This window comes from Melopsittacus undulatus, chromosome Z (genome assembly GCF_012275295.1).
Source record: "Melopsittacus undulatus isolate bMelUnd1 chromosome Z, bMelUnd1.mat.Z, whole genome shotgun sequence".
Taxonomy (NCBI): domain Eukaryota; kingdom Metazoa; phylum Chordata; class Aves; order Psittaciformes; family Psittaculidae; genus Melopsittacus; species Melopsittacus undulatus.
In genome coordinates this window covers 10,103,324-10,124,819 of record NC_047557.1, presented here as the reverse complement: position 1 = coordinate 10,124,819, position 21,496 = coordinate 10,103,324, and the positions used below count along the sequence as shown (strand labels likewise).

General features: G+C 50.0%; 1 protein-coding gene across 3 annotated transcripts in view; it reads right to left on the bottom strand.

The window, feature by feature from the left end:
• Positions 1-21,496, bottom strand: part of CNTFR (ciliary neurotrophic factor receptor) — a 204,577-nt gene that overhangs the window by 149,407 nt on the left and 33,674 nt on the right. For all 3 annotated transcript variants that reach the window (XM_034072899.1, XM_034072898.1, XM_034072900.1), the window contains exon 2: positions 1,849-1,953. The gene's annotated coding sequence lies outside the window, so the exon portion shown is untranslated. The remainder of the gene's footprint in view (positions 1-1,848; positions 1,954-21,496) is intronic.

The following is a 21,496-nucleotide window of genomic DNA, read 5'->3' as shown; positions in this document are numbered from 1 at the left end:
CTGATGATCCTTTGGGAGCAAATCCAGGCGAGGAAGCCCACAGGGATGATGAAGGGCAGGGGCCAGCAGCTGGGGCACCAAGGCTGGCAGCAGGACCAGCCTCCTGCTGCTTCTCCAATGCCCTTCCCATGTCTGCCAGACTGAAGCTACTTCAACAGCACATCAATGGGGCTGGGCTTTTATTCTTCTTCTGCCGTGTATGAGCAGGCACCAGGGGACATATCATTCAGCAAAGCCAAGGAAGAAACAAGCAGAGTTAACCATTAGCATGTGTGTACGGAGACCCCTCAAACTCTGTTTTCCCTTGCTCCCATCTGCTTTGCTCTGGGCCACTAAATCCAATTCAGCAGCGCTCAGTGCTTGTACTGAAGCTGCGACGCACTTGTCAGATCCCTGACTAGACCCGTGGCTAATTTTACAGTGCTAATTTATCTCACCGCATTATATCGCTTTCATTTCATCCCCCCTGGATCCCATTACTGCTTGTGTACCTTGTAGCAGCATGTAACAGTAATTGGTATTATTAGCGATATACACTCCTCGAGCTGCTCTATTTGCAGAGATGCGAGGAGTCCCATGAGTGGGCTGGTCCACACCAAAGATGGGAGGGAAGAGGTCCTTATCTTACATCACTCCGTGGATGACACCACCAGACAGTCCTGAGGGCAGGGTTTTGTTACTGCAGAGCATCCCTGGTCCACTCCGCACTGTGGCTCCTTCAGGTGATGCCCACCCCAGAGGTCCCTTAACCTTGAGCTGTTTAATCCGGAGTCTTGCACATAGGGAGGATTTCTGCCCTTGCCTGTGGCTCAGAGGATACAGGACTCTGCTGATTACAGAGCAAGGGGGACTGTGAAACACCCCTGTGAAGTATGATGCAAGGGGAGAGAGCAGGGGAGCTGTGCAGGGAAAATTCATGGCACTTCATGCTGTTTTGGCCAACAGTTTGTCCTCTTTGGTTTAAGTTATTGCTTTTCCAAGATCAACATAATTAAATCCATGCAGCTTTAGCTAAGTGGGAGGCTGCGCTAGTCAAATGGTGACAATTCACACTTAAGATGTCCTTGCCTGGCATTTAGAGACTTGTTAAATTTTAATTCATCATTTTCATTTCTCAAGCACAGCACCAGCTTCCACAGGGTCCGTGTTCCCAAGTGGGGCAACACACTCCATAGGCCCCTTTCCTAATCCAACAGGGTCCCCATAGCTTGGAGATGACCCCAGATCTCTTCTCAAGCAACACTGTGTTATCACAGCCCCACACAAAGCACATTTGCAACAGGTCTCAGAGGTGGGACACCCCCTTGACCATAGCTGGTGATGGTCATGGTCTCCTAAGGGGATGCAGCCCTTTTCAGAGCCCAGGGAAGTTCATCACACCTGTGATGCTGCAGCCCCCAGAAGCAGAAAGAACATCCCACAGACCCGAGAGCTTGAAGTTGTGCTTGTCTGTGAGAGGTGGGATCACAAAGCAGGGTTGGGTGACACTTGCCTGCTCCAGAGTAGCTCAGCTACCACAGGAGCTCTGCTACCCCAGTTAGACCACGAATCCCTGAACTGTCCCAAAGGATTTCATATGGGAGGGCTCCTATGGAGAAGCTTCCCATGTGCAGCCCATGATGTGCATTTTCCACGCTATTCATCCAAACTTGGCCCTCTACAACCTAAAGAAACACTGTCAGAATCTGCCCTCTTTGCACAGCAGCCACGGAGCTGCTCACACACCAGAGATAGGATCAACCCTTTCCCACGCTTTAATAAACACCAAAAGACACATGGCCTGACACCCAGCTGGCCCAGAGCACATAAACAGGACAAATTGGGTGCGCAAGTGTTTTAACCTCTTACCTTTTCACTAGTCCAAAGTCCTTGGGGAGTCCCCAGCTTCTCACCAACGTGTGGAAGACTCTTCTGGCTGCTTGACCAACCTCCACCGCTCAGATCTGGGGTTTTCTTCAGCAAAAGAGAAGAGACACACAGTCAGGTTACCAGGTGGAGCTCTGCCATCTCTCCAAGTATAGAGAACAGCCAAAGGGAGAGAGGCATCCGTTTTCCAGCCCTGAGAGCTGGGGGTAAGTAAGTGTGAACAAGATGCTAGGTTAGATGAAGAGTCCTTCCACAGGAGCATCACAGTCCAGCCCCATAAACACACATTTGCTTAACTTCGATTTATAGACATAAAAGGAGAAAGGGACAAAAAACCACTGCACCTTGGGGCATCTCGGGTCTTCTTTCAAGACGGACAGCAACCCTCCCCAGACAAAACAGCACTGAAATGTCAGCCCCGCACCAAGGCATTTGTCCACAAGGTCTTGCACTGCCTAAGCCCTAATCCTGAAAAGCCTCACACACGTGTTAAACCGTGCAGGGAGAGGCCAATCCGATTGAACCTGGGAGTGTGAAGGGGAAAGTATGCACGTATGGCTTTGCAGCACAGACACTGAGGACTGGAAGCAGGAGAGAAGCTCTTCTGTGCTATGTGTCTGAGGCATTACTGTAACCAGCAGTGCCTTCAGTTATAGCAGCAAATATGCTTTTTGTGTTAGACAAACAAATTATCAGTCGAGATCCGCTCTCATTATCTAGCTATTGTGGCTGAGCTTGCGTTGTTCCTCCCCCCACCTCCTTTTTAAATGCTTTGAGGAGAAAAAAAAGTAAAGTCTTATGGTTCTGCATTATTAAAAATGAAAAATAGGAGCCAAATCCACTGGCAAGAGGAAAGTCTGGGAGTTGCTCCTGCAGAGACACTTTCCCAAGGGCAACAGTGACTCCAAGCCTGGAGCACCACATGCTTTAATTAGCACCCAACCCCAAGCTGATGAGCTTTGCCAGAGCCCTTACGGGGACCCCATCCAAAGCTCAGGGGAGTCAGCAGGAGGATGCTATAGAAACCCAGACTACAATCCCATTCACCCCTCACTTGCCTATGAAACCTAAGTAAATAACAACTAAATATATAACTAAATAAATAGATGATTAATACCCCCCAAGCTCTGCCTGGTGCCTCGTGGAAAAACCCTCATTTGCAAAGCAATGGGAAATAATTAAAAAGTTTTCCCAGAGCTTAAAATGAGGGAAGTGGACCGTTTGTCATAGCGGCAGCCACGGTGTACAGCCATTCATCATGCTTGTCAGGTGTCAGCTATGGAGAAATTTAACTCCAGCTGCCCCAAGCCTAACACCCGCAATGCCCCATCACTCAAAAGCTGCTCTGCCATGCACCCTGGAGCTGACAAGTGACTGGCAAGGAGGGGAAAGGGCTCCACTCCACCAACCCCCCCTAGCTCTGAATGCCAGAGCAGCTTTTTGTGTTGGTGTTTTATTGTCTGAGTTTTAATTGGATTGATGTTACACACACACATGAGAACCTCTTCATCAGGGACTGTAGCGATATGACAAGGGGTGATGGGTTTAAACTGAAACAGGGGAAGTTCGGGTTAGGTATAAGGAAGAAGTTCTTTACTGTAAGGGTGGGGAGGCACTGGAATGGGTTGCCCAAGGAAGCTGTGGATGCTTCATCCCTGGAAGTGGTCAAGGTCAGGTTAGACAGACCCATGGTTTAGTGTGAGGCATCCCTGCCCATGGCAGGGGGGTTGGAACTGGATGATCTTAAGGTCCTTTCCAACCCAAACCACTCTATGAATTTACGAGACCAGGTGACAACAAGCAGCAAAACTCATTTGCCAGTACCTGCCAGGGACCTGCCTGAGCTGTTGCTCTTTGTTTGGCAGGGGTGTAACAAGAGAGATGGGCTTAGCAACAAGCACCCTTTGGGAGCTTTTAGCCAAGATCCTTTGCTCAAGTAGGAAAGATGCTCTCACAGTAACAGCATGTGATGCTGGGTACAAAGTGCTGAATCCTAATGTCTTTGCTGAGAGGTGTCCCTGGAACCTGCTTGAATGGAAAGGACTGACACCCCTTGACACAACTATGTCCTGTCCTCATGGGATGAGCAGGTCCAGCAGCCTAGCTTTCTCCATGGAAGTTGAAGCATGGATTTGCTGAGGTCAAATTGGGTTCTGGAGGAGCTCAGCACATCCAAAGCCAGCTGAAGGAACTGGATCAGGCCAACAGCAACCACTGAGCCAAAAACAGGGGACAGCCTTGATGACAGATCAGGCAGGCTCAGGTAAGGAGCAAAAATCATCAGCCATAGAGTAGGGACGAGTCCTGGGGCAGGGCTTGTACCACTTCTGATCTCACCTGACATCACCAGGACTTGAGATGCCAGCAATGCCACAAGTAAGACACTTCATCAATGTGACACCTGCTTTACAGGACCTGATAGGGCTGCCTCCAAGAAATACTCTTGTTTTGGCCATTTCTGTAGCTAACAATCTGAGTTAGGAGGAAGCTGCAATTCATGTAGTGCAAAAACACTAAATATTTAAACAGGTCCCCACAAAATGTAAGAAGGACACGGAGCTGCTGCAGGAAGTTCATAGGAGGCCACGAGGATGATCAGGGACTGGAGCACCTCCCGTATGAAGACAGGCTGAGAAAGTTGGGGCTGTTCAGCCTGGAGAAGAGAAGGCTGCGTGGAGACCTCAGAGCAGCCTTCCAGTATCTGAAGGGGACCTATAGGGATGCTGGGGAGGGACTCTTCATTAGGGACTGTAGTGATAGGACAAGGGGTAATGGGTTAAAACTTAAACAGCAGAGGTTTAGATTGGATATAAGGAAGAAATTCTTTACTGTTAGGGTGGTGAGGTACTGGAATGGGTTGACCAGGGAGGTTTTGAATGCTCCATCCCTGGCAGTGTTCAAAGCCAGGCTGGATGAAGCCTTGGGTTACATGGTTTAGTGTGAGGTGTCCCTGCCCATGGCACGTGGTTGGGAATGGATGATCTTAACGTCCTTTACAACTCAAACCATTCTATGAACCTACAAAAACACTGAAGGAAGCCCAGAACACATTGCCAGCCGCATGTCCTACATGATGCAACTGCATGCTACGGCAAGGACTAAGAGATAAATGAATGACTTCTTGCAGTGGGGCTAAGCCAAACACACAGCATTTCCACAAACCATTCTTCCACACAAGCCAGGGCTCCATGGATCAGGGATCGATGAGTTTTACTTGCACCAACAGAAGGGGCCCATAGTTTCCCATCAGCCAGGCTAGGGCATAGGTTCTGCACTCACACATGGTAAAGCAGCGCAGTTCCTGCTGTGGGAGCACACACTATGTATACTCCCCGCACACACTATATATAATACACCCACACAGCAGCCTTTTACAGAGGCTCACAAGTTGGAAGGGGGAAAGTGGATTTTCGTGGTGTCAGCAACAAGCAGATCCCCGATGTCTGGCTGAAAACCTTCCCCACAACTATCAGATCTGGTCTCACAGCATGAAGATACTGGAGTTTCTTCGGCATGACAACTGCAAGAGTTCTTCTTGTTTGTTGTTTGCTTTTTTTTTCCTTAAGCTGTGGATAAACGAATGCTTTTTTCTCCCCAAAACTGTATTCTGAGAACAGCTTAAAACCCTCTTTGCTAAAAATTTTCCAAAAAAATTCAGCCGGAGGCAGAGACATGTGAAGTTTCAGTCCAAATGGTTAAAGGCTGGCGTGGTTTCAAGCAACTGAAGACAGGGGCTTATAATCAGAAGTGTCAGGCAGCCTTAATTATATTATTTCCTGAAGGAAATAGTTTTCCCTGCCGAAGTCCAGAAGTTATTAAAAAAAGTTGACCTCACTGGAACCAATCAAGATGGAGACAAGAAGCCTGTGATGGATTTTTAAAGCAGGCGAATTCACGCATCTGTATTTTCCGGGTCCAGAACTTTAGGACAGGTGTTTTTGGACAAGCCTGTCCCTTTGACAGCCCCATGGCCAGCAGCCAGGATGCAGAACCCCTTCCCATCCATCCTCCTGAAGCCCCCTGGGCAGGGGGACACAGGAGCCCCATGCTCCAGAGGAGGGTGCTTGCCTGCGGCCGGATCGATTGCTTCGCCAACGCGAGCGAAGAAAAACAGCCGGCTGCTTTGTAGCTGTCAGGAGCACACAGGCTTTTTGTCTGTCTCTTCCCCTGTGCCCATAAATAAAAGTGACAGCAACTTTATTTAGGACTTCTTCCAGTTAAGAGGGGATGGAAGAAAAGTGAAAAATGAAATTGCAGCTCAGCAGAGGCGGAGGGGGAGGATCCTGGAGGCACAGCTTGGGCTGTGCTGCAGCTGCTTGCAGGCTGGGCTGGGGGCAGCCCTCATGCTCCCGATACAAGCATCACCTCATTCCCATCAGTGCACCCTTCCCCTCTGCCCTTCCAGGCACATAAACCACATCTCATGTACCCCTGTCTCCTGCTGCCCATCAACTTTCCAGTGTTACCCGAGGGGCTCAAGCATCTGGAGGGAGTCAGAGGTGGAATTCTTGTGTCTCCTTTCCTCCAGGAAGAGATCAAAGCAAGCACCCCAAATAATTCAAATAAGAAAGTCACCTGCTCTGCACACGTACACAAAGCTTGTACTCATACAGTCGACAGCAGCTCTGAAATGAAGCACTGCCCCTTGCCAGCATGGCTGGGCAGTGATTGCAGCATGTCCTCCAGCATCCAGTACCACAGGAGGTCCTAGATATTCTGGCTATAAGCCCCAAGCAGTCCTTTGCAAGCAAGGAAAGAATTTTCTATAGAAAGCATTGAAAAGGACTAGAAAGCAAGGGAGGACCACAGCAAGCAACAGAGCTGGCTCCAAACCAATGCTCTGGCAAGGGGAGCACAGCCAGGGTTTGAGCATCCCAGGTCTGGTCTCCCCCAGCTCCCTGCAGCATTTCCCAGCAGCACAGCACCTTGTGTATCACAACGGTATTACACCACGCTGATGACACAAGCTTTATTTCAACCTTTCTTCCTGCTTGTGCTGTTGCTGAGCCAGAGCTACACCACATGCCAGAACCCGGTCCCGAAGAGGGGTTTCACTCCCCCTGCACCATGGAGCTGGCTCATAGATGCTTAGGAGCTTGACTGGAGCTATACTGGAGTTATGCTGTGCACCTTCACCTGCACACAAGCACTCAGGCCAGGTGGGTATGAAGAGACCCCCATCAATCTTGGATGGGGACGGGCACCCACCCCATCCAGAAAGGTACAGGGTGGAAGTTCTGTGCACCTCCCTGGGGAGAAAGGTTGTGAGTGACCTCATGGGTTTCTTCCACCTCTGCCCTTAGCTGCCATGAGTCAGAGATTAACGACAGGCCATTTGTCAGCACCGGTGGCATCATCGCCAATCTCATTTCTGAGCAGACATCTGACCTTGCTTGCATCCCTGAGACCCATGTTACCGCACGGCTCAGGCAGGCTCCTGGCAGCTCCCAGGGGATGCAATGCAAGGCAGGGGACCCGACTGTGACACAGCCTGGTACTGACTCAGGATGCACAAGCTAAACCTCTCAGCTGCAGGATAAGTAGTGTGTGTTCATAGGCTTGTCTCACTGCCCTACCCTTCTCCAAGCTGGTACCGAAGCAAGAGTCTCCCTTGCTGAGCACTGGGTTACGTTATGCAGGTGGGAGATCTGTGCTCAAAGAGGAAGGCTCCGGTAAAAAAGAACAAAAAAAAACACACACACAAACCCTTTTCCCATGTCTGCAGCATCCTGTGTCTCAGCCCCACGCTATCCAGCCAGTTGTAGGGTTCAATGTGCAATACCAGCTGTAGCACCCAGATCTTCTGCACAGCCAGCCATGACCCAGGCTGGATTTTGACCCATTCTCACTCAATGAGGAGACCAGATAAAATGCAGACACAGATCCACCCCATGTTTTTGAGCAGTGCTTGTACCATGTCCTGCAGAGTAGAGGAGTTGTGCCCCAGGGTCCAGCAAGACCCAGCTCCAAACCAGACCGTGCTGCCACTGTACAAGTCTACTATGCAACTGTCACTTGGACACCACACACAGCTCTGGTTCTCTCTCCTCTCAGAAAGGGAGTAATGAGACCACAAGAGGTTTAGAGAAAGGGGAACAAAACAGTTTGTGCATCAGGGCACACCAAGCACACCATGACTTTACAGTCTGGGAAGAAGGAAAGGAAAGAAGGAGACAGGACTCAGCCACAGGACCTCAGGCTAGGCACCCTGTGTTGGCCAAACCATGATGCTCACATAACTCCTTACTATATGGCAGAAAACCAATGGTTTCAGGAGGAGCTGGGAAAAATCAAGAAGAGGTCCTCTGACAATCCTGGTCCTGATGCAGCTTTGCCTCCACACAACCCTCAGCCATAGAAAGCCAGATGTTGGGATGATTGCATCCCCACCAGGAGGGATGAGACAGCCACCAGGACAACATTTCATCTGCAGTGAGTCAAGCCAGTCCCAACTCTCATACTTCTCATAAGAGGAGCAAATTAGAATGATGTGGGACTGGGAAAAGACACACTCAGTTAGGATGAAGAAATCAGTGCCATTAAACATCATTAGAATAATATGCCCAGAAAGCTTCATAAAAGAAGATACCATATGATTGAATGCTCTCCAGACCCTCATTTTACACATGCCCAAAACACCAAATGAGTCTATTCCAACAGCTAACTCTCGCAGCTATCAGAAGGGGTTGGGGTTTTTTGGGTTTGTATTGTGTGTCTTTGTCTTGAGGAGCTTTTTGGGTCTGCAATTGAAACTACAATTCTTTTAGTTGCTAGCGGGAAGAGGAAAAAAAATCATTTTTCATTAAGCTCAAGCAAATGGCATTTTTGCTTGTCAAAAATATTTGACACAACTCTGACAGACTCGACCAGACATATAAATGAAAGGTTTAAACCCTTCTGCTTCAAAGCTTAGGAACAACCCACTGTCAGTCCCAAGCTCTCTCCTATGGATCGTGCTCCCTGGCAGCTGCCAACATCATTCCAGTGCTGATGCTGGGATAGAGGGCAGGTACCAGCCACACCAGCCCCATTCATGCATGTGAAACCTTCCCTAGCTCACATTATCCTGCTGCAGGCCCCCACCTCTGAGGCTGGATCAGGCCCCCCTGATCTCAACAAGCAAATAGACAGCTCCAGTGGCAGGGAGGCGAGCAGCATTGATCCCTTCTCCTGCCACCATCTATCTGATAACAGCATCGACCGAGATGTGCTGGATGCTGTATTTCCTTGGCCACCCGGGCTGTGCGTCAGCAGCCATCGGCCTCCTTCCCCATCCGTCGTGTCAGCGACGCGGCAGCAGATGCCGTGACAAGACACAGAGCAGTGTCGAAGCCCATTTCGAAACACTTCTATCCTGTTCAAGCCAGAGAGGCTTATCTGCATGGATTTATAATGTTTGCCCCAATATTCAGCTACTGAGCTGACTAATCTGTGTGCAAGAAAAACCCTGGTGGCTCAGAGGCTGAGCAATCTACATCATTCATCACTTAGATTAGCTATTGTCTTAATCCTCTTTAAACTACTGTATAATACATGAGGGAATCATGTCCTATAGGCTTGGGATATGCAGAAAAAAACAGGCTGAAGCTCAGAGACTTGGACAGAAGCTAGAATGACAGATCCTACCAAGCCACAGAAGAAAAAACAAACCTGTTGCACTCCCTGACAGCTGGTTTAACAACTTCTTGTTCTCTCCACCACAGCAGCCCTTAATTATTTCTAGCCATCTCCCTAAAGGAGCACATAGGTCTCCTGCCTGCCTCTTCCCCTTGCCACAGCCCCTTTATGAACTGGGGACCCCAAGCCAGCCCATGCAACATGGTCCTGCTAAGGCTGCTGCCCCAAGGATGAGCATCTCTGCACCCTGAGATGCAGGACATCCCAAGCCAGCACTCGCCATGCCTTTGCTGGTCTCAGAACAGCAACGGCTCTGCACAGCCCAGTGTCGTGCTTTTGGCCATACCTTGCAAACAAGCAGGCTCAGGTCAAGGATTAAAGTCTGCTTTGTTATCTGGGATCACACCACACATCGCTGCGGTGCACAGCGGGAGGATGAACAAAGAACATGCTTCTTTATGGAAATAGCAAGGAATTTGGGGGGGAAAGGAGGGGGTGCAACAAGGCAGTAGCAAATGAGGCTTTAGTTTGTTGGCTGCCAGAGCTGAGGGAGCTAATAAACAGACAGATGAGAGCTAAATTGTCTTCTGAACCTCTGTATCAGTATTCACATTACAGAGGCTGCTTCCAGCAATTCCAGCGTATTAATAATAAATGCTACATAATTACAGCAGACTTGCTTTTGTCCTCTCTTCCTGTTTACTGTCAATGTCTGCTTAACCCTGTGTAGCCCACAGCCAGTTCTCCACCAGCACCTTTGCATGTGGCACAGCCCCAGCATCACAGATGGGTGCTTCTCCCTCCACAGGGCACAAGGGGAGGTGAAGGAAAGCTCAAGTATTGATGCCAGTCCACTGCCATCACCTTCTACCTGTCAAAGCCATGATGATGTTGTTGCAGGGCATGAAACAGCTATAGAATCATAGAATAGTTAGGATTGGAAAGGACCTCAAGATCATCTAGTTCCAACCCCCCTGCCATGGGCAGGGACACCTCACACTAAACCATATCACCCAAGGCTTCATCCAACCTAGCCTTACTTGGAGCCTCAGTAGCAGCCCTAAGCTGGGATGAGTTGGGGACTGTATCTTCAAAGCACAGAGGAGCACTGAGTCACCAAGAGCTTCTTAACAGCAAATAGGGTTTATGGCCTCTCCTGGTTTTAATCTCCAGACTTGCAGCTGGAGCTGCCTTCCCTACAGAGGTGTTTGCAGGTGTCTCTGCCCCACTCCATCAGGAGCCTTCCCAATGTACTCATGGTTATAGAGCTTCCTGGGATTCAGAAACACCACCAGTAACAGTGCTGGGAGCTGACAGTGAGCTCTCGGGCAGCCACAGGAGGATACAACCATGGGAAGACACAGGAGATGACCCACAGGTCCCAAGTCTGGCACTCATGTAAGGAAGAATGAAGTTTCTGTGTAATCAAGTTTCACACCAAAAATCCCTCAGATGCAGCCGCTCTTCCCAAGTGTCCTTTTTCCTAGGCAGGCTGTACAAAAACGTTGTGCCCTGTGTGATCATTCCAGGAGCTGTTTCAAATGAGAGTTAAAGACCCTCTGGCGCTTTTCCCCTGAATTTTAGGAGTGTTTCATCCAGCCTAGCTGCAAACTGAACTCTGGAGCCTGCTTTGCTTCCCATGGGACTGTTTCTGTGAGCATTGTTTCCTCAGTTGCAGGTAAAGAGCATCAAAAGTCTGGAGAAGAGTCCACGTTAACACTGCAATAGCTGCTTATAGCAAAGGACAGGTTTAATTTGCACCTTTCAGGGTAGTTATCTTTTCCCAGCCTCACAGGGAGGCTGCCATGCCCCCTAACATGGCTTCAATAATAGAATACCTCAGATGGGATTTCGGTGAGAAGAAACCAATATGCAAAACAAAGCATGTCTGCCTTCCAGTGCATATTAACTCAGCTTCTGCCCCGAATGAAGACCTTTCTAGACATGAGACCCACTGGATGGCAAATGAATTCCAAACAACCCAGATGTAAATCTCTCCCTGCACAGAAAGGGCTTCAGATGCTAAGGGAACACTTGTCTTAAGCAGATGATCACTGAAAAGTCGAAATACAGGAAAGAAGAAGAGCTCAAACCCAGCTACACCAACTCACATAGTAAAGACAAGGCTGGAGTGACCTACAACTGACTGCCCATCAGACACCGGTGTCCCAGCCAAACTGAGATATGCGCAGCATCACCCAGCACTGGTATCCTGCCACTATTCTCCAGGAGTTCCCAAGGCTGTACATATCCACTTTGCATTGCCTGTTCCATCTCTTCTGTAACTTGAAGTATAGAAGTGTTCTTCTCCCTATACATGTCATAGTCACTTTTTTTGGAGCTCTCAGAAAATGAAGCAGCAACCAGTCGTTCAGAAATAAATGTTGAAGGAAAAGAAACACACCTCTTAATGTCCTACAATGAGCACAGACACTGGAGAAATGAGAGACAGACCATGCAAAGGATGGGAAGAACATGGAAGGCAGGAGGCCTCTCAACCGCTCACATGGAGTGGGAGAAAGGAGGATCATCACCATTACATCTACCTCTTCTCTCTTATTCCTTGCAGGACAGTATTCAAAAAGCTACTTTGAGAACAACATAGCTAGTAGGTAGCCACAGGGTATGAGGAAGGTCAAACTCACCCTCACTGGGTGACCCCAGGTTGGTTGCACCTCTATGGGTGCATACTCTATTGCCTCTCACTTCACTCACTGCCACTTCTGGAAGGCACTTCCCAATTTGTTCACTGCAGGGACCTTTGCTCCCTGTGCAAAAGGCACTCAACAAGTCAGAGTTCCCCCCAGCAGCTAGTGTGACCAGGAAAGCAACAAGCCATGTAGGCAGGGAAGGAAAACCCACCAAGAGCTTCAAGGAAGATGACATATGTCAATCCCAATCAGGAAGATCCCAAGTTGGACTGCAGCTCCAGGATACACTCAATCTGTGCTGCAGCAGGAGCTCCCACAAGCAGAGGGGAGCAATGGCCCTGCCAGCCCTTTGCAGTGCCCACCAAACACACGGACAACCCCCAGCACTGCTGGGCTGGCTCTCATAGGATTGCAAGGGTGAGAGGACAGTGAAGCTCCTGGAGTGTTCTGCATGCCCCTCTCCCAAACCCTCCCACCATAGATGTCTGCACAGTAGTGCCACAAGTTAAAGCAAGACTTGCCCCAGGTTTATCAACCAGTGCTCCTAGATGCAGGCAGAAAAGCATTAGACTTCCAAGCCCCCACACTCATCTCCAGGACAGTCATCACATCATATCACATTCTCCTGCCAGGGCTGTTTCCTTGCTTTCCAACAACCTCCATCTCCAAACCCACCCCTGCAAATCTCAGGATGCTCCTCCACACTTGATCCAGCATATTGCAGGCTATGTGAGCCCCTGGTGTCAACCGCTCTGCAAGCCATTTCAAGAAAAGAGAACAAGTTATTAATTACAAATTAGGCTGCCAATTGATATTAACCTCTTTTAGTTCTAGGGGTAAAGAGAGGCAGAGCTGTGCCGGTGGCTCACTGACTGCAGATGAAATATATAAAGATCATCTTGCTTGCAGGGAGGAACAATTTCCCTATCACCACATTCCAGTAGAACTTAAAGGTTTGTACAGTAACAAGCCCACATTTTGGTTGTCCCTGTGAGGACTCCTTCATCTTGCAGAGGATGAGGAGATGAAGCAATGCAAGAAATAGCCCATGTCAGTCAGTTAAGATTAGGCCACCTGAGATGCTAGAGGTGAAGAAACCCCTTCTGCCACAAGTCTCTCAGTTCTGCCACTTGGAAAGCTCAGAAACAGTGCAGAATTACCTCTTCTTTTAGTAAGTAACAGGTAATGAATAATGAAATAAATATTAATAAATAATGAATAATAATTCCTTAATAAGGGGCAGTAAAGCTTCAAGCATTGCACCTCTTTGCCTCAACTCTGAAGCACATGGGAAGCCCCTCTCTTGCACAGAGAACCACAGCACTTGGCTGTGCTGGACAGACCTGCATCCTGCTCCAGCAGAACCCACTCTGCAGGGTTTGGCCATCAAGCAGCTGATGATGAGATCTCCATCCATCCGGTCGCACATCACCCTTCTCCTCGGGGAGCTCAATTAAGCCTAACAAATTACATACAGCACAAGTCACGAGCACAGGCAGGAGGACTTGGCCACCGTGGTGCTGTGCAAGCAGAAGGTGAATAAATACAATTGACTCAAGTTGACAGAAGACTGTGCAGTGAAGCTTGTTGAAGATGCCAATTCAGTGATAGAGATTCTGTACTGAAGCATCTGTTTGGGTGACTTTGGCTCAAAAGGGGGCCAAAGGAAAGTGTGACAAAAGCTTAATCTACCTATAAATAGAAAAATCTCCAGAGAAGTTTTATGCTACTTTAGTATTTAATTTAAAAAAAATGAAAGAAAAAAAAAGAAAAATGCTTTAACCAAGAAGAAAGATAATATTGTTAGTTACCAGAATGAATTTAGGATCAGAGCTGTAGAATAACATAGGTTGACCCAGATCTCAACCTAATGCTGTGCAGGTGGAGTAGAACCATCCAGCTCAGGTCACACAGGGCCTGCTACAGGTCAGAGCTGAGCATCTCAAAGGCTGGACCTTTCCCATCTCTTATTCCTGTTGCAGTCTTTGACCACACTTGTGGGGTCAAGGCACTTCTCAGTGACTGACAGGTAATCAGATGCTCCAAATTGGGCTGTTCACCTGCTGCCCTGGTGCTGGGTGCTTCCAAAATAAGTCCACCTCCCCACCCATTGAGGGGCTCAGAACAGCAATAAGACCCTCCCCTAATGCCCTGCTTCACCTTCCCTTCCCCAGGCTGCACAGACCTGCTGCTCTCAACATCCCTATACCATTCTTCTCCTCCAGTTTCTCTGTTGACAACCTCCAATGAGTTTTAACATCACATTCCCAAGGCAGATGCTGGTGGGGGAATCTTGCAAACCAGAACAGACTGCGCAGCTTCCTAGAGGGCAAGAAACCCTTCCCAAATCTAGCTGTAACCATAACTGACTGTCACAGTTCTTCCTTCAAAGAACAAAGAGCCCTGCTCCATGGCAATGTAAACGGTGGCTGTTTCAACACAGTAGTCCATGTCCTCCCCCTCCCAGTTCCTTCAATTCGAAGTCAATTATGACAAGGTTAATGGGGCAGAGAGGATGCCAGTCGGGTGGGTAATGATGTCAAAGCACCTGGCATTGCCTGGGCAACAGCTAGGCAGCAGGGATGCAAATGAAGGCGCAGGATTGCATTTGGTCCCTCGAAACAAGCTGATGCAATTGAGCATATCAGCACTAATGAACATGGAAATAATAAGAGAACACCCAGAGAAAGAAGAAACTAATGGGGAGGTGGAGGCTGCACCCAGCAGGGATCACAGAATGGTTTGGGTTAGAAGGGACCTTAGAGCTCATCCAGTTCCAGCCCCTCACAGTGACATCAGGAAGATATGGCTACAGGCACCATTTGCTTGGTGTCAATGGAAGCAGGTTACACCCTGAGGTGCTTCCCACAGTTTAACCCCCCAGCTTTGCACACCCAAGACCAGCCATGGTGTTGTTCTGATGACGTCTCTCCCAGTTAGAGGAGCAGCTCCTGGCCTCCCTCCAGGAGAGCTGTGACAGGGAGAGCAAGAGGGGACCTGCGTGCATCAATTGGCCACATCTTACAGTGACCTGATAAACATGGGGCTGAGGCAGCAAAGATCAAGTGGCAAGAGGAGCTTGAGGGCATTTCAGTGCAAGGAGCAGTGACACACTGAGCAGGAAGGCTGCTCCAGTGCAGCCCAGCTTCTCCAATGCTCGCAGTCCCCACATCATCTTCAATTCATACTCTGAAGCTTGCAGGCAGAGCTGTTACGTGGAATGTTGTCTGCCAAGACAGCACTTGGCACAACGTGCCTCCATGGACCAGGACTACAGGGCAGCAGCTAAGAAAGAGAGCTGCAAGCCTCAAACACCAGCGAGCTGTTTTGATTTACCATCTAACTGCTGTGTCTTCTCCCTGGTCCATGAGCTCTATCAGACCCCTCAGCACATTTCCTACTGGGAAAACCCTCACCCCTGTGTTTTTCTATCCTTTAAACCCACCCTCTGACACCACCCTCCCTCTTTCTCCACCCCACTCAAACCCCAGCTCAGCTTTGGTCCCAAAGCAGAGGCCATCCATCCCTCCACTGGGATAGTGACACAAGTGGGCTTTCTGCTCACCCTCCACAACCCACACCCAAAACACACTTCAGGGCAGCAACAGCTCCCCCAGCAGCCGCAGTGATGTCCCACAGAGATTCTCCTGCCCCAAGAAAAGCTACTTTAGATGGGCAGGGGGAGTCTGACAGCATTGTTCACACCAGTGACTAGCAGAGCTTGCAGAGTTGAGATGCAGCTGTGCAAATGAGACCCCAGCAACCACCCCCTAGCCCCAGTGATTCACCACAGGCGTGAAGAGCGGTATCAGGGACACAAAGCAGCCGACGCCACAGGGGAGCAGTTGGGTCATGCATCCATTTACAAGGTCATCGCCCTGTGCCTCTCTAAAGTCCTTCACTTTCGCCCCAGGCAAGTCAAGGTGACTTGGGCAGAGCATGCTGCTGTTGCTGCTCCTGCTCCCACAGATGCCCTCCGCTATCCCCTGCCCTTGCGCTGTGAGCCCCTTGGAGCCCAAAGCATCCTTCCCTGCTCTCTGGAAACGGCCCAGCAGAGTAACAGCCTATGCCATAAATAACACTGGCAATGGGCAAGAGGAAAGCAGCCGCGGGCTCTGCAGGGACTGGAGCATCCCTGGCCAACCCATGTCCATGTTGTGAGATGCGGGGATTGCCCCAAGCAAATGCTTTCCAAGCATCCTCCCTGCCCACCACAGCGGGACCCTGCATTCCTGAGCTCACAGCAGTGCCATCCCCAACCCCAGGTCTCTCCTTGAGTCCCAGAATGTTGCTTTTTAAATGTCAGCAGTAAAACCAGCTGCACAGAGGGAATAAAACGGAGGAGGAGGGAGAGGGGGGAGAAAAGAGAAAGACGAAAGGGAGAAGAGACAGCTCTGCTAATAGCGAGTCAGCCAGAAGTCTCCGAATCCATTTGAAATGCGTAGGGCTTAATTTAACTTAATGGTTTTGTCAAACATTGGCACTCTGTTAAAAGCACAGGAGAGCTGGTAATCCAAATGCCAGTGGCTCTGCTTTAGCTAGTCGCAAGGAGGCTGCTGTTCAAGTTCCCAGATAGATCCATCTGGCTTCACGCAGGCAGCGAGCACGGCCCTGTCTACTGCAGTCACTCATTAGGGCAGCTCTGTATTTACTTAGCATTGGCAGCAGCCCGGGCTTTGCCCAGAACACGAAAACAAACACAGCCACTGCATTTCTGAGCTTGTACATGTCTTAAGGCAGCTCCAGGCTTCTCCTGAAAGCACATCTCAGTCAGCGGGAGAGAGATTTGCAACTTTCCCTTGGGAAGACACAATGAAATCTCTCACCTACGTGGACTTTGAAAAGAAGTTGGAAATATAAAAGAGGGGAAAGCGAACTCTTTGCTCACAGGCAGGCAGAGAAGCCATGAGCAAGATGTAGAAGCTGGTTCCCCACTCAGCCGTGCTCTCCCTCCTCTCTGCAGCAGTGCTAGGTCAAGGGCCCCCATGAGCCCGCATGAGATGGAATGGGGCTCAGCCCCTGGGGGAACCAGGCAGCACTAGCTCTGCTGCTGTCAAACCCTCTTCTAGAGGGAAAAGTAGGTATATTTAAGATGATCTTCCCATTTAAGGTGATTTCCCTCTGCAGACAGGAGACTGAGCCCATCTTTACACACAGTATGGACACGACAGAAGGGTGTTTAAGTCTCTTCACTTGCCCCGATGCTCTATTCTGGCAGCAGATGGGGAATCCAGGACACCTCACATGCCTCCTTGTGGTTTCGCCTCCGCTCTAAGGGCACCAGTGGGTGACCTGCAGCACAAGGCACTGTGATTCAAGCCACCAAGATACAGGCACCCTGAGGACAGAGACCAAAGCACTCTCCCCTCTTCAGCGACAACAGTCCAAAAAGGTCAAGCTTGCTGACACTGTCTTGGGAGGAGGCAAAGACACTGCTTTTAACCTTCCAATTGTGTGCAGAACATCAGCCACAGACCTGTCCTTTGCACCCACATCCTCCCATGCACCACAAACTGGTGAGACTGGAGGCACTGGGAGCACAGCTCTGCCCAGCTCTGCTCCCAACAGCAGATCCCAGAAACCTTACCTTCCACAAGGCACAGTCTCCATTTTGCAGCACATCCCTTAACCTTGGGCTCAAAGCAGAGCACCCTCCCTGCCATGAACCCCAGGCTTCAGGCTTTGGTCAAAGGGCCAGCACTAAAGGAAGCATTGCTGCCAACCCCAGTGTCTTGGGATAGACCCAGAGCAAAGGGCTACAGAGGGAAGAAAACCCTAAACTCCATGGCCATGGGCACATGTCCTGCTCCACACAGTGCACGTGGGGAAGGGGGTCCAGGAAAACTCAGGGAGGGGGCAGTGGAGGCTTTTGAGCCTCTGCATCCCCTTAAAACTCCCCCTCCATCCTGGGTCCTGGATTCTTGTTTGATTTAAGACGCAAATGGGATCGAGTTTAAAGGTCTCAGCCTGGCCCTTGACTCCTTGGTGGGAGTCTTTCCACATCACAAAACCACCAGACAATTCAGCCTGATTGACAGCCTTTCAGGCAGAGAGGCCCGGGGCTGGAGGGAGGAGAGGGGGCCGTGGGTCAGGGCTAAGGGGGGGGCATCCAGAGCCATGCATGGGTCTGGGAGAGCAGGCGATGGCTGTGAGATGAGGACAATGCTCAAGGTTTATGCTTCCATAGGAAAAAGGTTTCTGGGGATGAATGAGAAAGGCTCAGAGCATCCTCGATAGATGCACTTCCACTTATTAATGGCAGACGCCAAACTGCAGATAGAACATACAAGGGAAAAGAGACGGTGTAATGCACTTTTCCCCAAGGCAAATGGATAGCAGTGTACACAAGAGAAGGGAACTGAGGACAAGGCTGGAGCGGGACCTGAAGTTCAGAGAGAAGCAAAAACCAGAAGAGATAGAGAATGGGAAAGCAAGTGAACAAAGCTAGCACTTAGTGACTCTGGGCTCGGTCATTCGGGGTGCAGCCAAGGCTGAATGGCAGCGTGGAAGCACAGACATGGGCTTATGCACCCTGTGCCATGTTCTGCTGCATGTCCCATCCCTGCTCTTCAGTCACTGCAAAACCCAGCCCAGTGAAGCCCATCAGCAAGATTCCCCTGCTGCAACAGGCACAATACCCAGCACAGACAGCAGGGAAGATGAAGTGCTTCCTCATCCCACAACCCAGCTTAGGACAGCTGAGCACAACCCATGGCTCACTCCAACAGGGAGTGAAGCAGGGCCAGTACCCTCTGCAAGTCCTGCAGAGTCTAGTCTTAGGATACAGGTGTCCAGCCCCATTCCAAACCCACCTACATTGCTGATTCTGGGAGAAGGTTCTTTCACAAGTTCTCTCACCTTCTCACTGCAGTTCGGGTCAAACCCATGTTTGCCAATCTCTCTGTCTCAAGAGGACACAATGCACCTCTGTGGTAAGATGAGAGTCATCAGTTGTGGAGACCAGGCCAGGGACTGCAGGAAGACCGCAGATCCTTGTCACGCTATCTTATTTATCCCCTCCTCTTCACACAGGAAACCCTTTCTCCTACCTTTTTTTCTTCTTTTTTTATCCTACTTTGAATAAAAGACAAACATTTTAAGCTGGTGCTTTAAAGCACAGCAACCGCCAGCCCATCTCCATGGCTTGCCAAGAGAGCAATTCATCCTCTGGCTCTATTCTGCAGTAGGTAAAGCCCCCCCCCCCCCTCACTTTTGTTCATCTCCCCGCTCTTTTGTCTGGCCCTGAAAGCGTTGATCACTCCTGCATGAGGAATGTGAAACTGATGTGATGTGATAGGAACAATGCTCCAGCCCCACTCCTCGCAGCCACATCAAAGTCCCCATTTGCATGGCTTCCCCTTGCCTGCCTGTCCCCCTCTGCCCCCGGCCGTGCTCTGGCTGCTTCAGCGCCTTCATTGTCCTCCCAGCTTGGAGAAGCAGCCTTGGCCTCCTACTAAAAGGCACTCAATAGCCTCCCCATGCTTGTGGATGCCTCCTCTCACCCATGGGAGATGGGAACCGTGGGCAGCATCTGGGTGGCAGATGTAGCATCCACGTGTGGCACCAATACAGGTCTCTGTTAAGCCTGCTGCTGTCTGGTACCTGCTCCCAGATGGAAGCTTCCCTCCCTGCATTGGCAGGCTGGGAGATCTAGGCAAAGGGATGGAGAGGTCAGGAGGGCATGTAGTGACGGACAAGAGGGAATGGCTTTAGGATGAAGAAGGGGAGTTTTAGATTAGACATTAGGAATCTTCCCTATGAGGGTGCTGAGGCAATGGCACAGGGTACCCAGAGAAACTATGGATGCCCCATCCCTGGCAGTGTTCAAGGCCAGGATGAATGGGGCTGGGGCAACCTGATCTAGTAGAAGCCCATGGCAGGGGTTGGAACTGGATGAGCTTTAAGGTCCCTTCAAAGACACACAATTGACATGACCCTGGAGCTGGACACCACCACCCCTGTAGCACCACCAGCCTACACAACATCCTCCAGCCCTGGCAGCAGCACAGAGCTCACTGAATGCTGCAAAAGCCACCAGAGCAGCTGGACAAGCACTGGTCCAGATTCAGGGAGTCTCCTGCCAGGCTGCTGAGACCTAGCATGCTGCCAACCAGGTAAAAACCCTGTAATGAGCAGCCACAACCCAGTGCTAAGAGATGCCCACCTTAGAGCATTCACAAGGGGTCCAGCTTCTTCAGACCTCATCAGCTCAAAGGGTTTAACAAAGGGCTAGCAAAGGAGGCTGCAGGGAGAAAACAAACCTTCCAGTGAGCTGGAGAGCCTCTGCCCAGTCCCACAGCAGCTGTGGCTCCATAGCCTGACGTGACAGCAGCTGGAGAGTGATACCTTTCCTGCTTCCCAAAGCACTCTCTGCCTCCACATCCCTTAAGAGCCCCCTTCCCCAGGTAAGCAAGCTCCATTTCCCTTCAGGAGGCAGCCAGATGCCAGACAGAGGGATGCAGGCAGCACCCTGGCAGGGAAGGAGAAACCAGGTACTGATCAGGTCTCCCTGTGGGAAAGGGGGAGGTTGGCAGAAGACAAGACCAGAAGGGAGCAGTGGTGGGACCCCACAGAACCACACAGTACCAAGCTGTGCTGGAAGCAGGAGGGATACTGGTGGCCCTGCAAGACTGGAGTGGCTGCTGATATACCTCATAAGCTGAAGTCTCTAATTTTTGGCTTGCTCTCAACACTGAGGCCAGTGTAAGATTGATTCCGATCCCACTCTCATCCTGAAGTATGGGACTTGCATTTATCCTTAATACCAATCATGATGCTGAGCCACTCTGTGTCACTAATCAGCACAGAAACAGCCAGCATCTGTCTGCAGAAGAAAAAAGGGGCTTCTAGGTCCAGCCATTTCTAACACAGCAAGCAAGATGCATCTAATGGAGGCTTTGAGCCCAAGCACATCTCCAGTTTCCACCTCATCCAGAACATCAGTGATCCAGAGGGAGTCCAGGTGTTTTGACTTCAAGTGCACAGAAAATGCAAACCAACTGTCTGAGAGCCATTTCTGGATTATCAGCCCTCAGATCAAAAGGCACCATAGGTTACACTGTAGGACATACTGCTCTAATGCTAAACAGACACTTCTTCAGCACTTGCCAGGCCACCTGTACCCAAGAAGCTTCCCAAATATTGAGAGCCTCTGCCTCTTTCCTTTAGTTTTTACCTGGTTACTGCAGCCCCCTATTCAAGCCCCTCTGCTCTTCATCTCTATCTAGACTTCAGCAGCCTGCCAAGGGATGCAGCACTGGCAACTGTTCCTGATTTATACTGATGGAGAATAACTTCCCTTTACAAAAGTAAATAAAGCCACTACCAAGAGGCAGAGCACAGTATTTTTTATTAACGAGCAT